Raw genomic sequence first — 21,592 nt, forward strand, 5'->3', positions numbered from 1 at the left:
CTCCCTGCCCACCCATCTGGTCCACAAATAAATTCTGCCAACGTTACCCAAATCCTATCTGCCTACAGAACTTTGTTGCCATGACTAGCACCTTCCATCAAGGCAATTATAACCTCTCTCTGGGACCATGAACTTTTTTCCCCTTCCACATTGCCTTCCTGCAATCCATTTGCTTACACCAAACACAATGATCTTTTAAAATGTAAATCAAATCATGATACTTAATTGCTTCAAACTTTCAGTGGCTTTCCATGGATCCTAGAATAAATTCGAACTTCTTGCAGGCAAGGCCAATTTCAGTGGTTTTTCAACCAAGGGAGATTTTGTCACATTTGGAGGGGACATTTGGCAAATGTCTGGAGACATTTTTATTGTCACAACTGGAGGAGTGCGAGGTACTGGCGTCTAGTGGGTAGAGGCCAGAGAAGCTGAACATCTTACCATACACAGGACAGCCCCCACCAAAGAGCATTCTCCAGCTTTGAATGTCAGTAGTGCTGAGGTTGAGAAACCCGGCCCCACAAGCCCGTCTCCCACTCACCTCTCCACTTCATTCCATGCTGCCTTCCCTATCATCCACTAAAAGGCAACTCTGGCCTGGCTCTTTCTTGGTTCCCATACCACTCCAGGCTCGTTTCTACCCCAGGACCTTTGCACTGATTGATCCACCTGCTCAAAACTACCTTCCCCCCCTCTGGATATTTATAGGAGCTCCCCACTTATAATACAGATTTTAACTTCAGGGTGGTCTCTTTGTAAAAGTCATCACTTATAACCTAAGCTTAGAGACTCACCTAGCCACATACTATCGCATCACCTAATTTTAATTCATAGTTTATTTTATTTAATTTAAATAATTTAAATCATAACTACCTGATACGTTTCTTCCATGCTTTTTTTTTTCAGTCCCTCCCTAAATTATAAGTTGCAAAGGGCTGACACCTTCTCTGTTTTGGTCTCTATTTGATTCCCAGAAACATACACAGTGCCCAGCACACTGAAGTCATCCAATACATTTTTTTAAAAAAACTTAATACACGCATTAACAAATAACTGGCACAAAGTAAAACACTAGGTACCTGCACAGCCCTTCAGTTTGGTATTATCACCACAGCTCCACTCAAATTCAGGACTTGGGGGTTGGGAGGGGCAGATTTTGTCTTTCCACCTCTAAACCAGAAAATAATTAGAATGGCACCTCTAAGAGGTGGGTGGAAAGACTCGGGTTTACAGATATGTAAATACATCCATTGCATGTGCATAAATAGAAACACTAATGTATGCACACATAAAGTGCCAAGGATAACTGCAAACCTTCTAATTAATGGATTAGCATCCATTTAGAGAACAACAATGCAGACACAGCTTTCAGCTGGGGCTTCTCTCAGGTATGCGTCATTTCACAGCCATGAGAAGATGGAGCTCCTGACCAAAAGCAATTTAGCCCAAACACCCTTTCCCTGGCCTTCCTAACTGCTTACAAGTCATTTGCTCCTGGACATTTCGCCAGCCCTGTTGCATTTCTGCTGGAAATGCTGAGACAGTGACTCAGATGGTAGTACACATAAGTAGCTCAAAGAGCTACAACAATCCTATGATCCCAAACCCTGGGAAGACAGCATCAATTTTTATTCTGAGCCTTTCCAATCCACAGCTTGATTTCTCCTGGGTACAGCCTCATGTCTTCGAGTCCCTGAGCCTCTCTGGCCCATGATTTGTTTGGTGGCTACAGCCGGAGCTGAATTTTGAGCAGGAGGGTCGTCATTGATTAGCACTGAGGAAAACCTACCTCGTGTTTACTCCTGTCATTCAATTTCAGTTGCTTGTGAGTACACCACCCTCATACCATAGCTTAGGTACAGAAATCCAAGATTAAAAGATCACAGATTCTTAGAAGAGCAATTGGACTAAGCGGACCTTCATTTTAGAGTTCTGAGAAACCACAGAGATGATGCATGTGAAGAAATCCAATATTTCAGAAACTAGGTGCCTGCTTTCATGATGATAAACATAATGACCACATTTTCTTGAGCGCTATCAAGGAAAATAAAAGATGTAGTTTCATGATTGAAGAGTCTTGAAAGAAACACACACAAAAAATGAAGGATATGTGAGGAACCTAGTGGTGGGGAGGTCATCTTGACACTGCATGCACCATCTCTGCAGAGTCCTGTATGCATCTGTGAGTGTCGTTTCCTTATTCTCTCCGTTCCCAACTTGTGCCCATAGACACAGAAAAATGGGCTCTATGAAGGAGGAAAGTAATTCTCCCGCTGAATCACTGTAGCATGCATCATCGGAGTCCTCCTCATGAACTGAACTTACTGATGAGCAACCCTGCCACAGTTCGAATTTTTCTGGTTGCAGCTGGCTAAAGTGCAAAGCCAAGCTGGGTGAAGAGGTTAAAAAAAAAAGGGAATTTACTAGTTTAGGTAACTCAGTAGTTAGAGGGATAATTAAGGCTTAGCTGGACCCAGGGACCTTTCAAGTGATGTCATTGTTCCACATCTCCCGAACTCTCCATCTCCACCTGTCAGCCCCTGGAAACCACCATTCTATTCTCTGCTTCTACGAGTTCAACTTTTTCTAGATTCCACATACAACCGAGATGATGTATTTGTATGTCTGTACCTGGCTTATTTTATTTAACCGAATGTCCTCTAGGTTCATCCATATTGCCGCAAATGATGGAATTTCCTTTTTGTTTGTTTTTGCTTTTGAGACAGCGTCTCGCTCTGTCATCCAGGTTAGAGGGCAGTCGTGCAATCATAGCTCCCTGCAGCCTCAAACTATTGGGTTCAAGCAATTTTCCTACCTCAGCCTCCCAAAGTGCTGAGGTTACTGGCAGGATCCACCGTGCCGAGCCAGGTTTCCTTCTTTTGAAGGCTGAGTAGTATTCCATTGTATATATACACCACATGACAAATATACACAATTTTTATTTGTCAAGTAAAAGACAAATTAATTAAAAATAATAAATAATAAGTAAAAATAAAAACAAACACAGTTTTAAATTACCATTAAATAGTGCCATTGAATCTCGGTCTTCACTTCTCTCTGTTCTTCTTCACACTTTCTATGAGTGTGAGTTTCATTCCTAGGCTCCACATGGTGCCAAAACGGCCGCGAACAGCTTCAGACCTACATCCCCACCAAGTTCAAACACATTTTAAAACTCTCACAGATGAGGCCAAGCACGGTGGCTCACACCTGTAATCCCAGCACTTTGGGAGGCCAAGGTGGGTGAATCATGAGGTCAGGAGTTCAAGACTATCCTGGTTAACACGGTGAAACTCTGTCTCTACTAAAAATACAAAACATTAGCATGCACCTGTAGTCCCAGCTACTTGGGAGGCTGAGGCAGAAGAATTGCTTGAACCCGAGAGGCGAGGTTGAAGCGAGCTGAAGTCGTTCCAGTGCACTCCAGACTGGCCAAAAGCAAGACTTTCTCTCAAAAAAAAAAAAAAAAAAAAAAAAATCCCACAGACTTCATGTCAGTGGTTCTGATAGGTGCGCATGCTCACCTTTCAACAACCATAGTGACTGGGGTACACAGTGCTTCGGAGAACCAGGTGGAAGCCACATACTTGTTCCCTGTAGACTGAGGAAGACGAAGCTCTCCTGGAAGTCACAAGGACTGAGAATGGGGAGAAATGATCACCAGAGGGAAAACTGGACACGCTTAGAGAAGAAGGGACGTGGATTCTGGGCTGCAGAACTGACAGGTGCCCACTACACACCCTCAAAACAAACATAGAGGCAAAAAGAATCCCAAGTCCATGACATTAAAAATATAATTAGGCAGCCTAAAAGAGCTGAGCAATGCTAGATATTTTCTTTGTTTCACATAACCTTGAGCTGGTGCCTGTTTTATGAGCCTGTAAGCAGATTTATCATCCCAAATATCTTGAATTTAAGTTGATGCTAATGGCTTTATTTTTTTTTACACCTCTAGCTTCAAAAGTTTTTTTCCCCCCCTAATCAAGTCCTTTTATATCTAGGGTGGCTCTTCCCTCACAAGCAAGACTCGCACATACCAATCCGAGGAGTGTAAATAGAAGTCAAGTTGCATGGGACAGCAAGATTCCAGTGAGAACAAGAGCAGGCGCTGAGTGCTCTGAGTGGATTCCAAAATAGCAATGGGGAGAAACGCATCACAACTTCTTTTTTCTCCATTGAAAATGAAGGCTATGGATGCTTACAGGAGGTGAGTGATGTGATGAAGGCTATAACTGAAAGCCAGTGGTTGAACTTACAAGAACTCCTTATTCTCAAGGCCAACTCTTCATCCTTCAGGGTCACCAACCCTAAGAGGCATGGATTTGAAGTTCATTGAGTGTTCGCCAATGGACCTTGACTTTACAAGATTTTAGTCATTTCCCCTCGTACTTCAATTAAAGTCCAAGTTCCTCTCCAGAACTTATGACTTCAGTCATAGTCCTGGGTACTCACTGAGCCTCATCTTTGGGCAATCAATAACTACCCCAACACCTCTGTCTTTACTTTTCAACCACAGAGATGATTTATTCTGCAGTTCCTCAAAAAATCCGATATCTTTCCAGCTCTCTGCCTTTCTCACCACCCACACTTCCCTTCCTCCCAGCCCTATCTGGCCTCTTGATTGTCTCATGAATAATTCTTTATATTTCTGTTCAAATACGAGCTCCCCAGAGAATCTTTGTGGATTCCCCTACCTAAAGTATTCCATTTACCCTAAACATTTATTCAGTGAATAATCACAGAGTTCCTACTATGTGTCAGACACTATTTTAGCAACTGGAGATACTAAAAGAACTTCTTTTCTCTCTTTGGGATGTCTTGGTTTCTTTTACAGATATCTTACCACCTGTGATGGCTTTATTTATTTTTCCATTTATTGGTTGTTGTTGCTTTTTCTATCCTTTCTGCCAAATATAAGCTCCAAAGGTGCAGGGATCATGTTTGATGTGTACCCAGCATTGCGGTTAATTAGCTATTCAGTAATTTTTGGATGAACAAATGGAGGAGGATCCAGACTCCCTCATGCCAATACACAGCAAGAAGTGGACGATAAGTCATAATAGAAAATATACTCAGTGGTTAAAAAAAGGCTCACACAAGACTGTAAACAGGGCCTTTATGGGTACTAGTGTTCCCAGTCAAAATGTCCTGCCCAAACTAAGCTACAGTAAGTTTGACTTATCATCATGACAACAGGACAGCAGTGTGAAGCTTATAAATGTGTTCTTATGCCTGTAATCCCAGCACTTTGCGAGGCCGAGATGGGCGGATCATGAGGTCAGGAGATCGAGACCATCCTGACTAATATGGTGAAACCTTGTCTCTACTAAAAGTACAAAAAAATGGTGGTGGGCGCCTGTAGTCCCAGCTACTCGGGAGGCTAAGGCAGGAGAATAGTGTGAACCCAGGAGGCTGAGCTTGCGGTGAGCTGAGACTGTGCCACTGCACTCCAGCCTGGGTGACAGAGTGAGACTCTGTCTCAAAAAAAAAAAAAAAAGAAAGAAATGTGTTCTTAAATGGAATTCCCACACTTAACGTTGGAGAGGCTCTCCCATACAAAGATCTCATTGGCATACTCTTCCCGCAGACGAGTATTTCAGCTTCCTGGTACCAGAATCTGATAATTCACAGCAACAAAATAATTTGCTTAGCTTTTTGCTAACTATGATGTGTAGACGTGATGCACGAATCACTGTGCTAATCACTTTCTGTGCATTACCTTGTTCTGTTCTCCCAATAGTGTTAGAAAGTAGGTTTATTACTGTGTCCATTTTAAAGATGGGGAAAACTTCCTGTAATCCCAGCACATCGAGAGGCTGAGGCGGGCGGATCACTTAAGGCCAGGAGTTTGAGACCAGCCTGGCCAACATGGTAAAACCCTGTCTCTACTAAAAATACAAAACCTAGCCGGGTGTAGTGGTGTATGCCTGTAATCCCAGCTACCGGGGAGGCAGAGGCAGGAGAATCACTTGAACCTGGGAGGAGGAGGTTGCAGTGAGCCAAGATGGCGCCACTGCACTCCAGCCTGGGCAAGAGAGTGAGACTCTGTCTCAAAAAATAAAATAAAATAAAAATAAAGATACAGAAAACTGAGGCAAAAGAGGTTAAGTAATGTCATGGGCACAGCTGGGACGTGGCAAAGGCAGAATATGAACCAAGAACCATGTCCTTAACTCTGCATACTGCCTGTCCTGTTTCCATTATTTAAATATGAAAAAGCTTGGCTCAACCAGCTTTAGCAGCTTTATCTTGTCCACACTGATAGCATCTTCCCATGGTGACACCATGCTGAGGCTGAACATGGTTAATCTGTAAATATTTTAGAGTGAATGAGAGTTTGAGAGTTTGAAAAGCTTTGGAAGAGCAAACTTTAACGAGGGGAGAGAGAATGTGTAGATAGCAAATAGGGAGGCGGTGCTGCTGAAATAGGGTGAGTGAGACCCACTCGGACACAGCTATCATTTACACAGAAATGGAGCAGTCTCTGGGTGTGAGTTTATTAAGAGAGGCTGTCTGGCACCAGCCCCTGCAGACTAGTTCTAAGGGGAGGGTACACTTTGGTTAGAAAAGAAACCTCCCAGGTCACGGACTGAGCAACAGCTCCACGATGCGACGTGGGAACTGTGGCTACATCAGATCGGAGAAAACAGCAAAGCTTGCAGTCTTGGTCTTTAATTAAAACACCACATCCACACACTCTGAGATGGAGGCACTTATAAACTTGTTCACACATTTACAAAGAGGCCTGGAAGAAGAGATTCTTCATTTGTTCTTTCAAAGAAATAATTCTGTAATTGCAAAACGAGACGAATTAGATGACCTCTAAAGCCCTGTTTACCCTGAGATTCCATAATAAGGTATAGAAGTCATTGTGTAAGCTCCATTTCTTCCACACACACTCTTCAGAAGCCCTGTACAACTTAGGTTAGATAGAAAGGAAATATGTTTTAAGCCTTCTGGGAGGGAAAAAAAATGAAGGATAGAATTAAAGCAGGGATGCCATTGCTGGGTGCCACCCTAGCAGAATCTAGCTGAATTGAAATGCATAACTAGGGGGCAGGGAAAAATGCAATTTTACTGCAATATTTGTATATTATTTTTATCTTCCTCCACAAATAAGATGATGATTGGATTCAAATCACATTTCAAAGAGGATTCATTGCTGAAATGTCAAAAATGAGGTAGCACTCAACTCTTGCAAAACCTTGAAATCTGTTCCATAAAAAGGTAATTTCAGCATAAAGCATGGTTAACCTTGAATAGTTAGATTAATGATCCAGCACCTTTCAACCGAGTGCCGATGAATAAACAAAACTTTACAAGCAAATTTAGCAACATCTTAGAAGAAAAAAAAAAAAAAGCAAAACCAATCAACAGAGATGAATGGCAGTGAAACAGAAACATTTCAGGGTAGAAAGAGAGTGATAGCAGCAGTCAATGTACTGCAGAGAAGGAGAAACTGTTTTTTTTTTTTTTTTTCCCTTAAAATTCCCATACCATAGAGGATCCGTTACGCTTTAAAAAACAAAACAAAAACCAGATCCCACCTTCTGCTTAGTAGTGGCTTGTACTTTGACAATTGATTTAAAATTTGATTGTAACCACTGAACTCTTCTTGTTCATTGTGCTGTTTTTCTTTCTTTTTTTTTTTTTCCCCCAAGATGGAGTCTCGCTCTGTCACCCAGGCTGGAGTGCACTGGCACAATCTTGGCTCACTGCAACCCCTGCCTCCTGGGTTCAAGTAATTCTCCTGCCTCAGTCTCCCGAGTAGCTGGGATTACAGGCATATGTCACCATGCCTGGCAAATTTTTGTATTTTTAGTAGACACGGGATTTCACCATGCTGGCCAGGCCAGTCTCAAACTCCCGACCTCATGATCCGCCCTCCTTGGTCTCCTAAAGTGCTGGAATTACAGGCGTGAGTCACTGCGTCCGGCCCCATGCTGTTTATCCAGAAGGGGCTTGGTGCATTCAGTGAATTCATCTTGTCCTCACCCAAGGAAGAAAGCAAGATGGAAAAGAACTGTCTAACGGCACAGACGCCATCCAGAAAGAAAAGACGCAATTATGCTGTTGCGTCCTCCAGACCACATGGCATCCTGCATAGGTTTTCTGACAAACAGGAGAGTCAACTGATGCCAAGTTTAAGAGGTTCAGCTTTAGTTTAATAACAGCCATAATGTCACTCAGATCTGACATCTCTTTCATCTAGGCCGCCATCAAATGCTTCCTTTAACAAGAAGAAAGCCAGATCTTCTTGGAAGATTTACCAAAATGTTGTGGGAGTGAAGCCCATAGTATACCCTTTTTTTTTTGGAGAAAGCATGAGAATTTGCTAGCACATGTCAACAAGTGACTGGGCAACCTTAACAAACTTCTTGGGCACCAGATGTCAAATCCTCCTGCTCACCGTTAGGATTTAGCTGCCTCTGCAGCTGAGCCCTGGGCTGGCTGCAGCGTAAGTACTGGCTTGTCAGGATTTAGACCTTCCTGGTCTATTGTGCTGCTTCTCCTGCTTTGGGTAATAACTTAACACTTTTCAGTGGGCTTGCGAGGAAAATAATTCTCTTTTTTTTTTTTTTTGGAACAGAGTCTCACTCTGTTGCCCAGGCTGGAGTGCAGTGGCATGATCTCAGCTCACTGCAACCTCTACCTCCTGAGTTCAAGCCATTCTGCTGCCTCAGCCTCCCAAGTAGCTGGGATCACAGGCACCTACCACCACACCTGACTGATTTTTGTATATTTTAGTAAAGATGGAGTTTCACCAGGTTGGCCAGGCTGCTCTAGAACTCCTAACCTCAGGTGATCTGCCCGCCTCAGCCTCCCAAAGTGCTGGGATTACAGGCATGAGCCACCGCGCCCAGTTGTAAAAGCATTTTCACATTCCTTAATGAAGCTAGGCTTCTCCCTTCATCCCTTAATGAAGCTATCTCCTCAGATAGAACAGCTGAGGCCCAAAGAGCTGCAGAAACTGGCTCCAGGTCACACCATGCATTAGGAGCAGGATGAAGACCTACCGATACCAAATCTTCCTGTTTTACCAATCCTTAGTACCATCCCTTTACCCACTCTGCAAGAGAAAGCAAGCACAAAAACACAACTTATGCTCCTTCTTTCTTTTCTTCCACAATACGAAATGAGTGTTTACTGCATTACAGGCCCTGTGCTAAACTTCAGGACGGGATCAACAAACCATGCTTTCAGACCACAGGCCCACTGCCTGTCTTTGTATGGCTCATAGGCTAAGAATGGCTCCTGCAATTTTAAATCGTTGGGGAAAAAGAATCACAAGAAGAATACTATTCTTTGACACATGAAAATAATGTGAAATTCAAATTTCTGCATCCATAAATAAAGTTTTATTGGAACACAGCCACACCCATCTGTTTACGTATCATCAAGGCAGCTTTCACTCTACAAAGACAGTTGAGTAGCCACAGAGATGGCACAGCCCAAAAGGCCTGAAATATTTCCTGTGTGGCCCTTTACAGGAAAACTTCGCAGAGCCTTTTCCTAGGAGAGGACGATCGACAAGCCAGACATGGTCTCTGCCCTTGTGGAATTTGCATTGCAGCAGGGAAGACAGCTATGAAACCTGTGCCCTGTAAATAGCCCGTGCAGAAACTGACCAGGTGAATGCATGATAATGCGAGGCAGTCCACTCACTGGAATCCCTAGGGACAGAGGGCAGACCCAGTTCCAGCAGCAGCAGATGTGGTAGCCCCAGGCATACATCGGCCCAATGCCTGGCCTAGCACACAGGACCCCATGTCCCCAGCGGCATGACAGAAGCAAACTCATCTGTGCCACAAGCCAAGAGGAACAGCTCCTATTCAATGACCCAAGAAGATAGTTGACATCCAATAGGTAAAGGCAAGACCTTGGAAAAGAGCCCCAAATCTGCATCTTCTTTTGCATCATTCCTCCTGTTTAAAAGTTAGCATGGTCACTCAAACTCCAGAGATATAAGCCTCTATCAGTGCTGATCGCTCCCTCCTGACTTCCTGCAAGGTCATCAAGCCCATTGCATTTTTACTAATATGTCTCTAGTTATAACTGGGAGCTAAACAATGGGTACACGTGACATACAGGGTGGAATAATAGACAGTGGAGATCGCATAAGATTGCAGGGTGGAGGGAGGTGAGGGTTAAAAAATTACCTTTTGGTTATAATGTTCGCTATTCCAGTGATGGGTCCACTAAAAGCTCAGACTTCATCGCTATGCAATATACGCACGTGAGAAATCTGTACTTGTACATCCTAAATCTATAAAAATAAAATACAACAAAAATGAAAATGTCTCTAGGATCTATCCCTTCTTCTCCAGCTCTCAGATAAATTCTGTTGTTTCCCATTTGATTTCCTCCAAAAAATTCCCAAGTCCCCTTGCCCCAACCTGACAGGCATCCCCTCTCTGACCTGCCCCCTAAAATACTTCCATAGTCATCACTGCATACCACAAGTCTCCCAGCAAGATCATTTAAAAAAGAAGATGCTCGCCAAGACAAACAATCACCAGAATGCACAGAAAAATGTGAGGGCCTTTGGTTTGTTCCTCCACTTGGTAAAACTCAGAAAGATAATGGCCCATGTTGGCAAGGGTATGTGAAGGGGAGGAGGTGCTTTGGGTACCGCTGACAGCGGCTCCAACTGGTGAGGTATTTGCGACAATTTGGCAATATTTACCTAAATCGATTATGTGTTTTCCTTTGGACCCAGCATTCCTATTCTTAACATCTATTTTAGAGAAATAGTTTTATATGTCCCCAAAGAGATTTGTTCAAGGACACTCACGATAGCAATACATGTCAGAGGAAAAAAAGAAAAAAAAGAAAGAAACATCCCAAGTATGCTCTTTATTTCACACCGAGATTTGGTCAAATGGTCCATAACTTTACCTGCCATTTATTGTACCCTCAGAACTTCAACTCACCTTCCTTTCTGTGCTGCCATCTCTAGACCATCCATTATCCATTTTCTTTGTGTCTAGACCCAAGCTGCTGAGTTCTAGTAAAAAAAAAAAAAAATCCCCACCATTCACCCCTCACAGCCGCATCATTATAAGCTGGGAGGGGTCTTCAGCCTCCAGTGTTCCCCTTGCTGCCTCCACCACTGTCACTGTTCTCTTTCCAAGGAGAACATCAGTCCCATTGGATTGTTTTCTTCACTAGTTGAATCCCAGCGCTTGGAGCACAGAAGGCACCCAATAAAAATCTTCTGAATGAGCCAATTCCTTCTCCCATTTTCCATGTGGCTATTTAAAGCAAATGTCTACTTTCCTTCCATCTTCAACCTCCCCCACCTCTCAGATGCCTCCTACCTCAGAGGAGAAAATAAATGCTACTCTCTGCAAATCCCCGCCATAAAGCCTACGGACTTCCTTACACCCAAACTTGCTCTTTCTTGCCTGTTAACAGGGAAGGTGTCCCTTCCTGCATCTGCTCTCTCTCCCTCGGGAACACTGCTCTATCATGTGGACACCGTCCTCCTGAAGCTTTCTCCATCAGGCCCCTTTCCAGGACTGAGGCATGCTCAAATGCCTCCCATCCCAGGAACCTTCTCTTGTTCTCTCATGCCCATGTCTGCAAACTCCTCTAACATCTCTCCCTTCTTGCACAGTACAGCTTAGTGGAACTGACGGTCTCACTTTCTCATCAACGGTTTTCTCCTCAAAGCCATCTATCTCTGGCGTTTTCCCACCATCATTATTACAAGGTCGTCAGGCCTTTATTTATTTTATTTTGTTTTTGGGGGGTAGCTAAATCCAACGCAACCTCTTGATGCTTGTATGACTTCACCTCTGTGACCCATTTGACATGAATGATTCCTCTCTTGTCAATTTTCTACCCTTGGCACACGTGACCCAACACTACCCTGGTTTTTCTTTCTACCCCTCTGCTCAGACTCAGTTTTTTTTCAGTGGGTTCTTATGCCCTTCTATGAGCTCCGAATTTCCCCAACCTTCTCATGTGGGTAGGGTGACGATATAGTTTACTGAGACACGTAAAAGTGAAAGGGTTGGGGAGCTGTTAGAAATTAGGGTGGAACAACAGGTATAAGGCAGGAATATCCTGGCTAACTGGGATGTGTGGTCATCCTACTTTTGGGCCACTTTATTTTTTTTATCCTGCCTCTCTCCCAAGAAAGCACCTTTCACTCTCATGGTTTTGAGTACCATTGCCTCTCTGATGAATTCTCCATTTGATACATACCTGCAAATCTCAGCTGGGTCTTCTACAGGGGCCCAAAACTCAACATTTCCAAAATGAGTACAGCATCTTTCTCCTCAAACCATTCTTTATTTTCGGCAAGTCACCCCCATCCACTCAAATACCCAGTTTAGAAAGCTGGGCATCCTCCTCCTCCTTCCTCAGTCCTAACACACAATCACAATCACCCATTCTCCTCACCTCCCACGTGAAGAGCTCTCTTCTATGTCTAATTACTTCCTGCTCCATTGCTGCTTTCTTCTTCCAGGGCCAACCCTCTCTCAACAAGATCAGTGCTACCAATTGTACCCTTGTCCCCTTTCCAACATTTCCACCCACCTCTCACCATCCCTGCAATCCATTTTGCACACTGTAAGAAGAGTAATTCTCCTAAAGAGCCATTCAAGAGATATTATAAAGATGAGAATTACAGATGAAGATAATAGCAATGAGGGAAATACAGAGGTTGTTGAGCCCATGCGTGATGCGGGGGTTGGCATACACTTTCATTGGGAAGACTGACAGCTGCCCCTCTAAAGGGTGACGTTTGGACTGGGCTCTGGGATGACCAACAGTGAAGATCATTGAGGACTAGGGAGCGGACATTGCAAAGGCCCTGAGACAATGTATATCTTAGTTAGAAATGGGGGGCATGTGCACATTCCCACTCCACCGGATGATCCAGCCGGGAGACGGCTGTGTGTGCTCTGACTCTCTTGTCCTAACAAGTTGGGACACCAAGACCAAAGTGATGGGCTGCAATTGCAACCCTGCTCAACAACCTCCACTGGAACTGCTTCCAGCATGCTGACAGGCTAGTGCAGAAAGACGCCCAGCGAGCTGTTGGGAAGGATTGTGGCACCAGGGTCGCAGGGTCTGGGTCACCATCTCCCTGTTGGACCCAGATGCATGAAGCCCCAGCCTCCATGAGAGGTGAAAGGTGAGCATGGAGGGGAAGCACTGGCAGCTGTGCTCGAGTGTGCGGCAGATGGAGCTCAAAGGCTGCAGGGAGCTGAGGCGAGGACAAACATCTGCTGCTGGCAGCCTTCCTCCCAAACAACAGAAGCTCTGGTGGCTGAGCCTCCAGCCTGGTCTTGATAAATGAGCCATCATCTTAGGTGGGGGCTGGGTGGAGACCCTCTTTCTAAACATGCACGGCCTATCCAGGATGCTAGAAGACCAGAGGACGCAGAGGAAGAACACCGGATCACCCCGTTTGGATTATAAAGGACGATGAGATTGGTGACAGGACACAGGACATGCTTAGGATCAGGAATCATCTTTGAGAAGAACCTCTTGGAGCTGGGCAGGGTTTTCCCGGCTCAGCCGGGAGCAGGGAGGCCAGCACTCTCATAGTCTGGGAATCCACACCGGGGAAGCTTCATTCTGTTATGGGTGGCCTACCACTCCATTACCGCCTCTATATAAAATTACATTCCTGATTAAAATTTTAGTGCCAAACATTTTATATGATTACAGACAGAAAGTCAAAATTTGCATTTAAATAGACATATTAAAAACAGTCTGCAGAGGGTAGAACAGCAAAGCAATCTTGAGGAGTCTCTTAAGAGAGGGTGAGGCGCTTGGAGGGTTTTTCCATTTCTGTCAACAGACCCTGACCCTTCCCAAATTCCACTGAAGTGCATGTTGTTCTTGATTCTACGCAGGCATGCAGACTCAATTCTCCAGGCCGAGACTTGCCGGGGCCCAGAGCATTATCATTCATTCATGCATTCAATAAGTGTGTACTGCCTTGTACACTAGGTTGCATAACAACCCCCAGAAATCCATTGCCTCCCAGAATGTGAGAACGTGGGCTTATTTGGAAATAGGGTCTTTATGGATGTAATTAAGATGAGGTCATAGTGAATTAAGATGAGCCCTAAATACAGGGACTGACACTTATTTTCTTTTTTTTTTTTTTTTTTTTTTTTTTTTTTTGCGATACGGTCTCACTCTGTCACCCAGGCTGGAGGGCAGTTGCATGACCTTGGCTCACTGCAACCTCCATTTCCCAGGCTTAAGTGATCCTCTAACCTCAGCCTCCAAGTAGCTAGGCCTACAGGCACAGGCCACCATGGTCAGCTAATTTTTAATATTTTTTTGTAGGGATGGAGTTTTTCCATGTTGCCCAGGTTGGTCTCGAACTCCTGAGTTCAAAGTGATCCACCTGCCTCAGCCTCCCACAGTACTGGGATTATATGCGTGAGCCGCCGAGCCCAGGCTGGGGACCGATACCTTTACAAGAAGAAGGAAGTTTGGAGACACACAGAAACACAGGGAAGCCTATGCGATGCCCAAGCCAGAGACTGGAGTGACACATCTCAAAGCTGAGGGCCGCCAGGTGCCTAATGACTACTAGAATCTGAAAGAGGAAAGCAAGAATTCTTCCCTGGGTCCTTTGAAGAATGCATGGCACTGCTAATACCCTGATTTCAAATTTCCAGGCTCCAGGACTGTGAGAAAATATATTTCTGTAGTTTTAGGCCACTAAGCTTGTGATACTTAATACTGCAATCTAGGAAACTAACACAGGGGTCACGAAACCACTAGTTGGGACCTAAACCAAGGACTGCTGGTCTCACAAATGGAAGGAAATCTGGACACAGAGATACACATATAGAGGACAGGTGATGTGAACAGACACCAATGTAAACAGAGGTTGGGAGTGAGGCAGCTTTCAGAAACGCAGCTGCAAGCCACAGAATGCCGGGGAATGCCAGCAACTACCAAAAGCTGGAGAAGGCAAGGAAGGATTCACCCTGAATGCCTTCAGAGGGATCATGTCCCTGCTAACACCTTGATTTCAGCCTCTCAGGCTCCAGAGCAGTGAGAGAATGCATGTCTGTCTTTTGAAGTCACCTAGTATTTTGTGATACTTTGCTGGGGCCCTTGCAAAAAGCAACAACAACAAACAACAAACAAACAAAATCCAACACAACACACCTCCTCACTAAATGCCAGGCTATAGGACGTAAGCGGGAACATAAATGACAAGGCCAATGATCCCAAGGATCTTGGAGTCCAGGGGAAAGAGAGAACACTCAAAGAACCACAGATAATCGATATGAAATTTCCACTGGGATAAATGTCATATGAGAGCTCGTCATAAAAGAAGAAGAAATCATGGACTGGGGCTTCGTTGGCTCTGAGAAGTCAAGGAATGTACCCCTACACAAGTGGTAAATTAGCTCAAATAGGAGACTGAGTCAGGAAATAAAATGGAGAGGGGAGCTGGAGGCAGTAGGGTGATCCAAAGAGTAATCCAAGTTCACTGGCACCCCTGCTGATCCCCCCATGCACAGAAAGACATGTGTATGATAATACGTCTTTGGGTCCTGGCCAACAAGGGAGTGTGTTTTTTGCACTGTTTGTGCAGGGGAAGGGAGAGAGAAGGGAGAGGGAAATGTCTGTTCATCATGGATACCCTTTGTGCTGAGGTTCTGGAAACCTCTGGATACTCATCCTCGCTCCGTCACAAACCAGAGCCAGGTGACCTTGGGTTAATCAACAGTCCGCTGTGAGACGCGCCTCCGGGTTCCCATCTGGATGCTGAACAGGCTGGACTGGCCGGCTTCCAAGGGGGCTATCCAGCAATCACATGATTCCACACATCACAGAAGCGGCACAGAATCCACAGGGGTCTTTTCCTAGAGTATTTTCGAACGAGCTGAAAGAGAAACTGCACATGCTTTGGCATTTTCCTCCTGCCCAGAAACGATCATCTGCCTAAAAATGTTAGAGAAATACAACCAGTTTTCTTCTTTTGGCTTCGTCGTAGGAGGGTTAAAAAAAAAAAAATACTCTAGAGCTGCACTCAAAGTTCCACATGTGCATGACTTTCATTTATAGAATTATTTTGGCTTTCTTTGTTAAAGATAAATGACACAGGGAAGGTGTTCCCCCCTCACCCCCACTCTGGCAAAACAAGGGCCAATAAAAGACATCCGAGAATGACAGGGACAATTCCCTATGAAAGCCACCCATGAAGTTCACAGAAAATACCCTCTTGCAGTTGGTGTTTTGGCAACAGAACCTCAACATTTTGCACCACAAAACACCTCCTCCCCTAAGGAAATGATTTCTGATACTCCCTGTGCACACACTCCCATTAGCCTGCAAATGTTTTAAAGTTGGACCTGGCGAGGTCTCAAGCAGGAAATGTAAAAAAGGAGCAAATAAGCACTCAATGCAGCAAGAGCTCAGTGTCTCTGTTCTGCAGACTGTTTTCACACTTCCTCAGGCGAATGGATTTTTAAAACTGCCAGTTGCTAACAGGAATCCCACCTCTTCAGCCTGATAAGATAAATCTTGACAGGCTAAGAAATCTTTATTTCACTCAGAAGTTATTTGTTCCCATCTCATGTTCACAGATTAAGAATAAAAATTGATTTGACTTCAAAGGAAGGCGTTTTATAATTCAGACTGCCTTCAACTCACCCCACCTATGTACGATTACTCAATACCAGCCAGTGGCAATAACAGTCTCTTCGTTCTTATTGCTGAATGGGAAAATGTTACTTGGTCGCTTTGCACAAGAACACTTGGCCAGGATATAAAGTACTGTGGAAAAAGACATTTTCAGCTAGCGCAATGTCTTCTTGTTCTTACGGACATTACACAGCACTTGTCTTCTCTTCCAAGGTTCAATTATGAAAATTTTCTCTAAAGACACTAGAACACATAATAGATCCAAAATAAAAAAAAAATGTATATATGGCCGAAAATACTGGAGTTCCTTTCTGTTCACAATATCAGAGTGAGAAGAATTCGCTGCTTACTTTCTTAGTATGAGAAAATAGAAAGAAATGGATAAAACAGGTATTCAGAAAGTCTATCCATCAGTAAAGGAATTCTTTCTAGCCTATTCAATTGCCTGATCACAAAATGGTACCAAATTGTGTGGTGTAACCCTTATTCCAAAGCAAAAGTTTGTTTCCTGATTACATGAGCCAATGAATAATTACAAGGCTAAACAATGCCCTCCATTCTTGAAATACTTGCCAAGTAGACTACTTCAATAATTTGGGGGCAACTACATATCCAGAACGAATGAATCAAGTCTACACTCAGTGTTGAATAAACTAATACAGCAGCCTTAGTTTCCTTGAAAAAGTAAATAGGGCAGATATTATGTTGCTGTGGTTTTCTAACTGACTTACTGTCAAACTGAATATTAAATCTGTATTTATGCCAAGCTGAGCACTATAGAGAATGCAAAGAATCTAAAGAAAAATCATCCATTCCTGTTCCTGAAAGTCACATTCGGACAATCAATAGAAACTGAATGAACACCTACTATCTGAAAGACCAAATGGAACCAAAATAACTTCTTAAACAGCACCTGAATGCAGTGAGTGCAGAAGTATAACAAAAAAGACATATATTGCTAAATAAGACACGCAGATCACATCCCACACAACCGTCTTCCCACATAATGATCCTTTATCTTCACAATTCTTCCACTTAACCACTCCTCTCATCCAATCATCCCCTAACCCAAATGCTCTTGCATGAAAACCATTTTTCCATCCAACTATACTTCTACCCAATCTCCATTCCACCCAACCATCCTCCTACCCAAAGATCCTTACCAACCATCCTCCCATCTGACTATACTTCCACCCAATCTCCATTCTACCCAACAATACTCCTACCCAGTGATCCCAACGAACTATCCTTCCATCCAACTATAGTCTTCCACCAAATCTCCATTCCATCCAACCATCCTCCTACCCAAAGATCCTTACCAACCATCCTCTCATCCGACTACACTTCCACCCAATCTCCATTCTACCCAACAATACTCCTACCCAACAATCCTAACCAACTATGCTTCCATCCAACTATACACTTCCACTGAATCTCCATTCCACCCAACCATCCTCCTCCCTGAAGATCCTAACCAACTATCCTTCCATCCAACTATACTTCCACCCAATCTCCCACCCAACAATACTCCTACCCAAAGATCCTAACCAACTATCCTTCCATCCAACTATACTCTTCCACCAAATCTCCATTCCACGCAACCATCCTCTTACCAAAAGACACTTACCGACCATCCTCCCACCCAACCATCCTCCTACCTGAAGATCCTTACCAACCATCCTCCCATCCAACTATACTTCCACCCAATCTCCATTCTACCCAACCATCCTCCTACCCAAAGATCCTAATCAACTATCCTCCCATCCGACTATACTTCCACCAAATCTCCATTCCACCCAACCATCCTTCTACCCAAAGATCCTAACCAACTATCCTTCCATCCAACTATACTTCCACCCAATCTCCATTCTACCCAGCAACCCTCCTACCCAGTGATCCCAATGAACTATACTTCCATCCAACTATACTCTTCCACTGAATCTCCACTCCACCCAACCATCCTCCTACCCAATGATCCTAACTAACCATCCTTTCATTCAACCATCGTTTCACCCAACAATCCTATGAATTAATATTAGTATCTAATCTGCACCAGACATCTTCCTAGGCAATGCGGATACAAAGATGACAAAAAATATGAAGTCTTCCTTCTGAAGGATCTCACAGCCTAATAGACAGATAAAAGATAACCAGTAATAATAAGCGATATCAGATAGGCAGGGAAATTTTATTCTAGATAATGTATCCTGTTGGAAAGAACATAATCCTTAGGAAGGATTAACACATTCTTGGCTTTGAAAAGATAATTTTATAGACATGTGTATGTGCATGTGTGTATTTTTTCCTAGTTCTATTTATATAGTCTATTTAGAGGGCCCAGAAGCCATAATCACCCAGAACTTCATTTCTAAACACCATTCTCCAATCAAAGGAAGGACTGCTCTGTGGAAAATTGGCTGCCTAGCTCTAGGACTGGGGCAAGAAAAGTCAAGATAAACCTGGAATATCTTCTGGTGCCAAGGAATAAGGATGTTATTTTTTAAAAACTTATGGGTTTATGTCAAAATGATACAGGAGCCAGCTTGGAGGGGTTTCCAGTGAATACATATGATACAACTTGAGCATCAAAACAAATAATGAAAGTAACCGCTTGTAGTTCATAGAATAAAACATGAATCCATGACTATATACTGAAATAATTAAATGAATATATCTAGGAAAGAAAATAGAATGCCAACCCATACATAAAAGTGTGATGGCGTTAGAAAACCATGATTTGATAGCTGTACTAATCATAATTGACTCAGACAAGAATCATCAATGAATGGTAAAACTAGTGAATGAAGGATTGACGACAAACCGGTATTTTAAAAGTCTAAAACCATTGCTTCCACCCCCAAATTACATATTAGTTACAGTGAGAAAGTTTTTAGTTGAGATATCTGAGAGACATCATATGATCCAAAGGACCGATGTTAATATTACCAATAATAGACAAATCAATACCATGTGTCTCTTACTATGGTGCCCTGGGAAAGAAAGGACATTATTACTCCTGGGGTATCTCTGGCTAAAATGCATAGCCCAATTGGAATCATAAGGAAACAGCTGAAAAACCCAAATTGAGGGTCATCTACAAAATAAATAACTGCCCTGTGTTCCTTTTGTTAATTTACATTATATTTACATATTGAGGACCCACTGTCGTGTAAAACATTGTAGCAAAATATACATTATGTAAAACTTACTGTTTTAATCGTTTTAAAGTATTCAATTAAGTGGCATTAAGAACATTTGCATTCTTGTGCAACTATTATCAGTACTCTAAAACTTTCTCAACTTCCAAAACTGAAATTCTATACCCATTAAACATCAACTCCCAATTCTATCCTCCCCCTGGTCCCTAGGAACCACTATTTTACTTTCTGTCTCTGTGAATTTGTCTATCCTAGGGACCTCATGTAAGTAGAATCACACAGTATTTGTCCTTTTGTGACTGGTTTCTTTCACTTAGCATAACGTTTCAAGGTTTGTCCATGTTGTAGCGTGTGTCAGAATTTCATTCCTTTTTAAAAGACTCATGCTTTTTTTGTAGCAGCTAAAACAACTAAGCTTGCAAAAATGATTAGTTAAAATCAAAGTGCTCTTCTCAGGTGATGTGGCAATGGGCAGTCCCGGGTGTCTGTTTTTTCTGTTGTTTTTTTTTTTTTTTTTTTTTTTTTTTTTTCGAGACAGAGTCTTGCTCTGTCACCCAGGCTGGAGTTTAGTGGCGCGATCTTGGGTTCACGCCATTCTCCTGCCTCAGCCTCCCGAGTAGCTGGGACTACAGACCCCTGCCACCACGCCCAGATAATTGTTTGTATTGTTAGTAAAGACAGGTTTTCACCATGTTAACCAGGATGGTCTCGATCTCCTGACCTCATGATCCGCCCGCCTCAGCATTCCAAAGTGTAAGGATTACAGGCATGAGCCACCACACCCGGCCCAGGGTATGTGTTCTTAAAAAATGTCAAGATCATAAAAACCCAAGCAAGACTGTTGCTGTTGTGGATTAAAAGACACTAAAGCGACTTGACAACTCAATGAAATGCATGATGGATTAGATTCTGGACCATGAACAAAACTGCCATCAAGGTCATTATTGGGACAATTGATGAAATTGGAAAACAAAATGTGGATGAGACCAGAGGACTATACCAGTGTGTTAAATTTCTTAATTTTGGAATTGTACTGTGGTTAAGTCCTTGTTTTTAGGAACACACTGAAGTATTCAAAGTTAACCAGGCAACATGTCTGGAACTGACACTAAGATAGTTAAGAGTATTAAAAATATATGTGTGTTTATATACCTAGAAGGTGTAGAAAATGCGTGATATTGAAAAACTTTACATGAGGTGTAAGTTGGAGGGTAATTAAAACTTATAAAGGAAAGAGGGTGGGGGAACATGGAAGTAACAAGACACAGATTTTTCCTACCAGCCCTAGAGGACATGGAAAGATCTCTTCCCTCCTAACAACTTTAGGACTAAAGAGAGGAATTCATATGAACTAGAACTTGTACCTAAAGTAACCATTCTTCCCTCAATGCTAGGAATGATGAGTAGTTGCACTGTTGGGTAGAGATGCTGTGTCTAAAACAAAAGTTCTCAAACAATGCCTCCTTTCTTTCTCCTTCACAATGTTTTTCCATATATATATATATTTTTTTTTACTAATCCTTTCCATCTTTACACTATCCGACCCAGTAAGTTCAGCAGAATACATCTAAGGAATAATCCAATCCCTTAAAATTAGGTGAATTTGAAGTGAGCATATAAATTTTGTTTATAAAAAATTAAAATGAGATATTTAAGACACATAAGCAGTATAATATTTAATACAACATGTATCTGCTTCCTATACCCAGGTTAGTAAATATTACCAATAGATTAGGAATCCTTCAGTTCTCCCTCACAAACATATATACATATAACACATATATACATGCATA

General features: G+C 42.9%; 1 protein-coding gene and 1 pseudogene across 8 annotated transcripts in view; both read right to left on the reverse strand.

The window, feature by feature from the left end:
- RBFOX1 (RNA binding fox-1 homolog 1) overlaps positions 1-21,592 on the reverse strand; it is a 2,487,135-nt gene that overhangs the window by 1,321,361 nt on the left and 1,144,182 nt on the right. The window lies entirely within an intron of this gene.
- Positions 8,564-21,592, reverse strand: part of LOC126944763 (uncharacterized) — a 465,255-nt pseudogene continuing 452,226 nt past the window's right edge. Inside the window, exon 2 of the transcript XR_007722168.1 lies at positions 8,564-14,390. The product of XR_007722168.1 is annotated as an uncharacterized LOC126944763 (transcript). The remainder of the gene's footprint in view (positions 14,391-21,592) is intronic.

Source organism: Macaca thibetana, chromosome 20 (assembly GCF_024542745.1).
Source record: "Macaca thibetana thibetana isolate TM-01 chromosome 20, ASM2454274v1, whole genome shotgun sequence".
NCBI lineage: Eukaryota > Metazoa > Chordata > Mammalia > Primates > Cercopithecidae > Macaca > Macaca thibetana.